Below are 10,594 nucleotides of genomic sequence, written 5' to 3'. Positions count from 1 at the left end.
GGGCTCGATCCCAGGACCCTGGGATCATGACCTGAACCGAAGGCAGATGCTTAACGACTGAGCCACCCAGGCGTCCCTTGATGTGTTGTTTTGAAACTCACTTTTCAAGAGAACCTAAGTAAGTTCTTTACACAGTATTTACCGTCCTCACTGCACTGATCCACACACTGTTTGGTAACACATATGGTTACAACTCTCACATCTTTCAGTTGCTTCTGAGTTTATTTCTGACCCCTCACACAGTGCCATAGGCATAAAGGTCTAAGTCCTTTATAAAAGAGTTTTGCAGATGAGATAAAGAATTTGAATCATACTCTTGGGAGCACTCCCATAACCGGTATCTAATATGCACGCAAAAGACAAATATCTTTCCTAATGCTGAGGGCAGTAGGTGTGTCACTTGACTAACGCACTGGTTTATTTCAGATTTTCTTGAAGACTGTGTAATCGGGCGTTTTCACCATGTCCTACACACAAACCCTATAGGAGAGTTGTAGGCTATGCACTATCTCACCATTTTCCCCGTATGGGAAATGGGGAAGGGGAGCCTTTTCTTTTTTTTTTTTTTTTAAAGATTTTATTTATTTATTTGACAGAGACAAAGCGAGAGAGGGAACACAAGCAGGGGGAGTGGGAGAGGGAAAAGCAGGCTTCCTGCTGAGCAGGGAGCCCGACGCGGGACTCGATCCCAGGACTCTGGGATCATGACCTGAGCCGAAGGCAGACGTTTAACGACTGAGCCACCCAGGCGCCCAGGGGAGACTTTTCCATCTCTATTCCTGCTTTTGCCTACAGCCACTGTCCTAGCCCTCCCTCCCAAACCAGCCCCCTGCCACCCCTGGGCGCCCCCCACCCCCACCCAATTCCTGAGCAGCCCTAGATTCTCTGGAGCTGGCCCAGGAACTGAGCAGGATTTGAGTGAACTCAAAGAGACTGTAGTCATGTAGAGGAAGAGTGTAGAGAGACAGAGGACTCTGACCAGAGGACTCTGACCCAGACTCAGATTGGCTTCAGTTCCAAAAAAAGCCTCTGAGAAGCACGTTAACTCTGGACCTCACCAGGGGCGGGGCCCACAGGTTCAGGTGAGGTAGGGACTCTTTGGTGTTTCCTCGGCGTGGAACTAAGTCACTCCACAGAAGCCCTGTGGACTCTGGGGCCTGCCTTGAATCTCTCAGCAGACCTCGTGGGGATGCATGCAGCCTAGACCTATTCTACCTCTGACACAGGAGAGGGATCACGTGAGCCCTAAGTGTTCCCCAGAATATGGAGCTCAGCAGCTGAAGAACGACCCCTGGGTATAAACAGCGTGTCACCCTTTGAAGGCAGCAGGGTATTTATAACAGCCACAGTAGAACTAGTCTAAGGGTCCAAAGGACAAATGGGAGCTTGTCTTTTGAACCCTTGAGATTAGTCAGCATTCTCACATTTACCCACGGGCAGGAGCTGCTGCAGTGGCTTTTGAACCAGTGGTCTGGTCTGCGTCTGCCACACAGCCAATCAGAACCCATGGATCTACCACAAATATCCTAGCTGCCTTCCACTTCCCAAGAGTCCCCAGCTTGGTTCACCTCTCGCCATCTCCTCGGCGCCCCCGATCCAAGCTGTCCTCATCTGTCACCTACCTTATCACAACTGCCTCCCGTGCCTTTCCTTGCTTCTGCTGTTATTCTCCATGAATCCCTCTCCATAGAGAAGCCAGAGTGATCTTTGAAAACAACTATTTCCTACCTGACCTCCACCCTACCCCATTTAAAAGACTTCTGTGGTTTTCTCCTCCCCTCAGAATAAAACCCAAACTCCTTGGCCTGGATGGCAAGTCCCTATGCATCTACCCTTCCAGCATCTTCTTTGCACCACTGTCTCTTACACATTATATTCCAGACACACTAGCCTGGAACATGATGCCGGGTTCTTTCTGATGCACAGCATTAGCTGTTGTGTCTCCCTGGAAAACATTCGCTTCTGTTCTGAGCACAACCTGCTCCCTCTCATTCCCGTGCCTCCACTGAAATGTCACCTGCCCCGCGAAGCTGTCTCTGCTCAACTGTCTAAAGCCTCCTCTCCTATTACTCCATCATATCAGCCTGTTTATATCCTCTTTTAAGAGCACTTAATTATACTTTGTACTTATCCCGTTTTCTGCTTGCCTATATGAAAACTTAAACTTAGGAGAATGGGGAATGTTGTTAGTTTCTCCTTTATGTCTCCTTTTTCTAACCTAGAACATTTCCTGAACTATTGAGCCAATCCATTTTTTGGAATGAATGAGTGGGCATTATCTATACGATTAAAATTAACTGGGAAGTGCTGCATACCATTAAAATTCACCCGCCCAGAGCTGTCTGTGTCAGGATGTGGGAAAAGGTTGAGTGAAAACAGAATAAAGCAGCTGTTCACAACCCAGGCGCCTATCAGCATCACAAATCTGTAAGCTCCACTCTGACCTGCTAAAGTCACAGTCTCCAGGGGCAGAGTCTGAATATACTTGGTTAGGAAGTTCATTGCGTGATTCTGATGCCCTTTTGTCTTAACGTGATGACAAAGAGCTTTTCCCTTCCTCTGGAGTCACTATTGTTCACAGTGGACAGCTATGGGGTCATCATACATGTGGTTAGAGACAACACATCAACTGTCCTGCCCTAGGAGAAGCAGCAGGGGTACCCGGGGTGAGAGCAGCGCTCTCCGAAGTGACATTCTGCCGCAAGCCAAGACTCCAGGGAAGTATATGAGCCAACTCAGATCAAAGAGCGTGAGCTGCTATGGTGGTGTGTGTGAGTGGTGTGTGCACACCTGTGTGTGTGTGCGTGCGCGTGCGTGTGTGTGTTTAAAATAGCTCTTTTTATAAAAGTATTGTAAAAAGTTTGGAAAATATGGGGGAAACATCAAGAAGAACTTAAAAACCATTCATGACTCTTCTGCCCGGACAGAAATCATCATGTTAATATTTTGGTATGAAAAAAAAAGAAAAAATAAAGCACCACAGCCACTGATACATACTTAGTGCTTACCATCTGCTGGGCATTTTTTTTTTTTTATGCTTCACATGTATTTACTTATTTAACCCTCACAAAACCCAGTGAAGTATTTTCCTCACCCGTTTTACAGATGAGAAAACTGAAGCCCCGGGAGGTTAGGAAATTTGCCCCAAATCATACAATTCCAGGATTTTAATTTAGCAATCTTCCTCCAGAGCACATGTTCTTAACTACTACATAATAAAGCTGCGTGATTGCATATATTTATATCTGTACAAATAAACACACATTTATGTATTTAATAAGGCAAAAAATTATTTAAATACTAACAGCTTTTCTCCCGTCCTCGTATTAAGGAAGAAAGCAAGCTCATTTTTGGTTAGCTACCAGATCTATGAAAAACAAATAAAATAGTTTAGATTCATTGTTTTCCAGTTAACATAATGATCATCTTACTGTCACAAAAAAGTTTTATTTGCTTATTTGTTAAACTATGAATGGGCGTGTAACTCCACCAAATGATCTTTCTGTGCTATAACAATGATCTCCCACCTCCCACACACCCTTGACCTGCTAACTAACTTGGCCATGATTTTTTTCCTAATCTACGGCTAAATTTTGTTTGTCAACTTGGCCCATAATTTTCTTTTCTCATACTGTCCTTCTCAGGTTTTGGTACCAAGGTTACCACAGACCTATAAAATGAGTTGAGGAGTGCTCTGCTTTTTTCTGTTCTCTGAAAAAGTTTAAATTTGGAATTTCCTGTACAGGTTTCCCTTCTATATGAAAACAGAATGTTCCTATGAGACCTTTTGTAAGTGGAAAAGAAGTGAAAAAGCAGTTACCATTAATTTATACGGAACATTTTTTTTCCCAGCATTCTCAGGCCCCCCCCAAATAAACTCTCTTAGGCTTCTCTGATACCTTAGGACACATCTAGCTAACGGATGCACAAAATAAATCAAGATAAAGCACAGACGCTCACAGACACAGCTCGAAACTCTGGTGACTTGATGCTGAGTGTCGCTTCTGGGGAAGGAGCATGGCGGGGCCCTCCCGCTGCTGGGGGCGCACCCTATGTCTAGAACGGTTCGGGGCAAAACAAATGCTGAGTGCTATTTTCACTTTTCACTTTTTTTCATAAAAGCAAAAATCCTCCTCAGATTTCTTTTGGTTAGTGGAAACAAATACTAATGTAGATCTTTCATAAAAATTAAATGGTATAATGTGAACTTGCTTTTCGAAAAGCAGGAGATACCCATACCTTGAACTCATCTATAAAAGTAGTCCTGCCCCAGGATTTGGCTAACGACAGAAAGTTGTTGTTGCTGTTTGTTTTGTTTTGTTTCGTTTTAATTCAACTCCTTCAGTGGTTTCAGCACAAATTAGATTTTGTCTTATTTTTCTCGTCAGTTCTGATCATTTTTGTTTTCCTAGGAACATACCTATTTCTCATAAGTTTTAAAATTTATTGGCATAAAGTTGTTTTCTTGTACTTCTACATGTGTAGTAATACTCTCTTTTTAAATTGCCAATATGGTCTATTCGTGACTTTTATTTTTACTTTTTTCCTGATAAATCCCAACAAAAGTTGCCATTTTTATTTACTCTTTTAAAAACAAACTTTTCTTGATATTCTCCTAGGTATCTTTCATTTGTATCTCATCAATTTCTATCCCTTCAATTTTCTTTGGGTTATTCGGTGAGTTTGTTTTTCCCCATGGCTTCTCAACTTGGATCTTTAGCTCATTTTTTAGCCATTCTTCTTTTTAAAGATTTATTTATTTACTTGAGAAGGAGAGCACATGTGCAAGAGAGTGGGGGAAGGGACAGAGGCAGTGAATCTCAAGTAGACTCCCCGCTGAGCACAGAGCCCATGTGAGGCTCCATCTCAGGACCTTGAGATCATGACTTGAGCCAAAATCAAGTCGGTCACTTAACCAACTGAGCCACCCAGGCACCCCGCCACTCTTCTTTTTTTAATATAAGCGTTTAAGTCTACAGATTTCTTTCTCATCACGGTCTTAGCTACATTCCACAGGTTTTGAAAGACAGTATTTTTGTTATTATTCATTTCTTAGAATTTCCTAATTTCTGTTAATTCTTCTTTGATTTACAAGTATGTTTTTAAATTTCTGAATTTACAGATTTTCAGTGATCTAACTTAGTTGCATCAGAGCAAGGAAATGTGATAGGTGTGTTACCAACTCTCCAAAAAACTTTGATATCTTCTTTAAGGCCAAATTCACCCCATCAGTTTCCAGAAATGTCCCCTGTGTGTTTTAAAAACATGGGTTTTGTGCCAATAACCCTGCAAAAGTCAGCTTCTGTAACTCCTATAGATGTTTTTTCTGGCCTTCAAGGAATCCCCACATTTTTTTGCCAGTAAACAATGCATCGAAAGAACATTTTTTAAAAACGTATTTCATCCAAATATTTCACACATGTTGGGCCAGGAAGGAATCTTGTATTTAGAAGTGGAAAATTTCTATAAATTTAAGATGAGTTATGTTCTTTCACATTCCAGCAACTTGACCTCAACTGTAGCACAGACTATATGGTATTATGATTAGATATTCAGAAGTCTGTCCCCCTCATTTGATATTAAACACCTAAGGGAGAATGCCTAGGTCCTACTCACTTTGTAAGCCATCTCTTGCCTGGAACATAGTATTTTATTAACAGATTTGACTTAAACCGATGAAATTCATTAATAGTGACGCTGCTAAATGGGTAAGCTCAAGTACAGAGACCTTCTTATCCATCTTTGGACCCCTAAACCCAATGTGGTACCTGGTACAGTGAGGGCTCACTGGTCAACCCCAAGAAAGTAACTTTTAAAAATCCTGCATAGAAGAATTTTACATTACAAACACTAAAGAACACATGTGAATAAGCCTTGAACATTTAATTCTGTGGTTTGTCCATGAACCCAGGAGGAGATTTGAATTTATTTCCTGAAAGAATTTTAATTGGGTTTGACTAGTTAACTCTTGCTGCCTCCCCAAGGACTCTCACTTGAAATGCATTGACTAATTCATTTCTGTGTTTCTAGAAATAATTCTTATAGAAATTGACACATAAACTCAAATTTTGATGATGCTTGGCAACCCGTGCAGCAATATAGAATTCATAGATTTTTTTTTTTCCTGTGAGTCACACCAAGCACGTCAGAATCCAGGAAAACTCAATTGCTGGTGCAGGCGTTCTAAGAACATGTCCAGGGAGACAGCACCTGGAGTCGGAGTAGGCAGCATTGCTTTCTTTTCTGCAGAAATGATTCCATTTCTGCAGTTTGGGGGCTGAACTAGCTCCCAAAAAGAGACACTTGATTTCTCTTTCGGCCTTACTAAGCCTCATGTAGTTTTTTTTGTTTTGTTTTGTTTTGTTTTTTAAGCCTAATATAATTGAGTGCACACTCTTCGGGACTGAAATCCAAAAACCCTGGATATTTTTTCCATCATTGAACATGTATTGAACTCTTACTCTATGGTTAGGACTGTGTATCTTCAGTCAGCCATTGGTCTGTCATCTGCCACTTTATCTTCTGGTTTGCTTTTCCATTACTCTTCTTTCATCACTCGTGTAAGAGTGCTGAAGAACAACAAGAGTGATCTAAGTGAGAGCTCAGGGTTCATAATGAGTCAAAAACCAGGAGAAACATACAGGGTATTGTCTGCAGTAAAATGTTTTATACTTTTTAAGGTTTGTTAAACAATTGTAAGGAGCAAAAGCCTACAAACGCAATAATTAAAGCCATAAAAGAGAATATTCATGACTATTATTAAAAAGGATTCGATGAATGAATGAAACGCTAGTGTTTAATAACTTGCCTTGCACTCTTCAATACAGATGAACTAGAGTTATATAGGAAGAAAGATTCGATCAGTAAGTATTTTTTTATTTTTTATTTTTTTAAAGATTTTATTTATTTACTTGACAGAGAAAGACACAGCGAGAGAGGGAACACAAGCAGGAGGAGTGGGAGAGGGAGAAGCAGGCTTCCCACTGAGCAGGGAGCCTGATGAGGGGCTCCATCCCAGAACCCTGGGATCATGACCTGAGCCGAAGGCAGAGGCTTAACGACTGAGCCACCCAGGCGCCCCAAGCAGTAAGTATTCTTAAAGTGCCAGCTCTCCACTTGGTTTCTGACAAGAACTGAAAAACCAGTGTTTGCAAAGATTAAAAATTTCTTATGTAAGGTAATTGAGATGAAGTGACTTACACCAAGAAGTAAAAAGAAAAAAAAAAAAATACAAGTACTGGGGACAGAACCATAAGCCCGTATCTAATCAGAAAGCTACATTTATCTTATGTTCATAAAACTATGTAAAATGAACATCTCCAAACTAATAACCTTAAAAACAGAAGGGGAAAACCAATGTATTAATTTTATGTTGGGTAAATTAACTTGGATTATTTTTTTTTCCTCTGCAGCCATTCACACAAGTGTTACTGAATTAATTTCCCAATAATTTTTATTCCATTTAATGACAGAGACATACTTTTCTTCCTGTCCATGATTCCAATGCCAAGATGGCTGAAAAGGACTTTAGATTACACCTTTTTGTATTAGTCTGGATTTTTCTTTAAATCCTATTTGCAGGCTGACTTCACATGATGAGAACAGTATGATATATACGGGTTTGGTTTACATATCCTAACAGAAATTGCAGCTCTGGCAATTCGGGGGCGGGGGGTGGGGAATCCACCTTCTTTGATTTCCAATGACTTTAACATGATAGGATAAAATATTTTATGGTTTCTTTTCTAAAAATCACAATTGCATGTGAAACTGGATTTCCAAATATATCCATTCAAAAGGGGGGGGAATCAACCTGCCAAAAAGAGTTTGTCATGTCCTCTGGTCCTGGCTGACTGCAGGTGTTATTCATCATTTCTAAATTAGCAAGTGTTCACATCTCCTCTGTGTGTGTATGGGCGAATCCAAGTGCTTGTCATTGAATGGACAAACCTGAGCTTGTGTTTTCCTGTCCTACCCCTTGCCTCTTCCAGCCCACTAAAAACACAGGCTCAACAAAGCCCAGGGAAAGATCACCCCAGGGCATAAGAGGGCAGCATTCCCAGGAAGTGGACGTTTTGATGAGTGTGACTCTTAATACTCTTAATGGTCTCCTGAACTCATCTGGGTAGATTTTTTCTTCCAAAAGGATTTCATTGGATAGGTTGTCCATAGCAAACAATGACACTGCAATGGCATTAATAATGATTATTATTATACATTTAGAAGAGTCAAAGCACACACAATAAATTGAAAATGCATCCTCAAGGAACTTACCTCCCTTCTTGAGGCACCTGTTATTCTTTGTTATGCAAAATGTTATTGGTGCACACAGGCTATTGTCAAAATATTTATACCAGGCAATGAAAACACGCTCAGAATGTAATAGTCTGTGAGTTCCTGATTATCTAATGACAGCTATTCTGGAGTGCTAAACTACACTACTTCAAACTCTGGACTACTCAGATAGAATGCTGGAGCGTACTCTCCTAGATGAATAAAAATAGTTGGAGCTACGAGCGCAAAGACCTTAAAAACATCAAGTCATAATTGCCAGGCTCTCTGGCCTGGCTCAGAAACACATACGTTTTCATAGTGGCCTTAAATGAAATGTCTTATCTTTATAGCGGTTTTAAAATATTTTATAATACATTTATTTTGATGAAACCCATGCATTGTTGGTAATGTTTCTTTCTTATAGCTAGTGTCTTAAAATACATATATATTTTTATTTTATGTATGTTTATATATATATTTATGTCTGTTTATACATATATATAAAAGGCGGGTATTGAATGGTTCCTTTTTTATACTACAGTGGTATAAAATACCTGCCTTCCCACATCCATTTTCCTAGGTATTTACCCATCCCTACCCATGTGCACACACCACACTGCCACACCTAGGTAATACACACACATATACACACACACACACACGTATACATGTACTGTCACAAAGTATATATGTAGATCAAGATATTTACTCTAAGATGGAATTATGATTTGCATATCATTCTGTAATTATTCCCACTTTCTACAATGTGGATATTTTTCTAAATCAATTCCTCAAACTTCCTCAATTTTTAAATACTGTATAACATTTTATCAAATGAATACACCATTGTTTGTTTAACTGTTTTATTGAAATTGCTTCTAGTTTTTCCTAATACAAACATTGCTGCGATGAGCCAATTCATTTTTTTCACTGTGAATATGCTTAGCGTAGGGATACTTATATTCTTTGACTCTCCCTGTCTTAGCAAATATAAATTTCTTCAAGATTCTTGAGTTACTATATTGAGCAAAGTTCAGGAAGCTACTTTTTGAAATGCCACTGATTCTGTTATACTACAATTCAAATTAGGTCACCATTAGAAATCAGACCTACTCAGCTTCTTCTCTCCCCGCTACATGAACACAGGGAGTCTGTATTCTGCATGGTAAGCTTGTCCCTCTCAAAGTTATCACTTGTTTCCACCATATTATGAAATATTTTCTCTTGCAAGGGAAATCAAAACATAAGCTTTAAAAATCATACAAGTGAAAGAATTGCTACATCCATTTGCTCATTAAACTTGGATTCAGGGTATGGTGTAAGATCAGGAAATTAAGAACTCACTGGACTAAGGTTATTGAGTTTTGGGTGGTTGGAAATTTCCAACAATGTAGTGAATTTAGTCTAAAAATTTGAATACTCTTCCTAGAGAGGTAGTCAGAAATCAAATATACAATGTAACCTGCTCCTTAGAAAGAAATTAACATTGTTGGTAAAGACAAGTAATATTAGAGTCCCACCTCTTCTTCACCCACTATTTCTGCTTTTCAAAGGGGGAAGTAAATCCCTTTGATAAAAGTACTTGCCATTTCTAATTCTATATTCCATGGGGTTTTAAAGAATGTTATGAATTGATTTTCCAGCAAGTACCATGTTAACTCTTACAAGCAGAGAAAGTGAGACCTCAGTCCAGTGTGATGGATCAGCTGTCCAGCAAGAGTGATCCATCTCAAGCTCCTAGGTCTGCACTCCGTACCCTATCAATGCCACTTCCCCTGCCAGGAACATCACCAGGATAATGCACCCTTTCAGGGTCACTGGACAAATCCAGCACTGTCCCTTCCAGTCCTCAGAAGGCCCTTTTTTTAATTAAGCAAGCTGGCTCTTATCTTGCTAAATGAGAGATATCCTACATACCCTCTAGGATTTCTCCCCCCCATCCTCGAGGTCTCTTCTGCTAAGAAGATTTGAAAGATTTTCCTGAAATGATATCCTGCTGATACAACCTGGACTGCTACTTCCCCTGGAGAGGAAGCACAGCTCAGAGAATCTGGCCCTAAGGTTTCTTTCTATTTGGCAATGTTTTAAATCCCAAGGATGATCTCAAAATGAGGCTCCTGGTACACTGCACTGGTAATGCCTGGGTATGGCAGACGAAGGGAGCATTGGAGTCTGGAAAGGAGCTGAGGTTTTGCTCATGAGCAGGTCAACTGCCGTGGAAGCCAGGCCAGCTCAGACTGCGGGCACTGGCCTGGGGGCCGGAGGTGCCTCTGTGGGGCTCCCACCTCCTGCCTGCCAACACACAGACCTGCTGGGATTT

The sequence above is a fragment of the Zalophus californianus genome, chromosome 7, assembly GCF_009762305.2.
Source record: "Zalophus californianus isolate mZalCal1 chromosome 7, mZalCal1.pri.v2, whole genome shotgun sequence".
In the NCBI taxonomy this organism is placed as follows: Eukaryota; Metazoa; Chordata; class Mammalia; order Carnivora; family Otariidae; genus Zalophus; species Zalophus californianus.
This window is presented reverse-complemented; position numbering follows the sequence as displayed.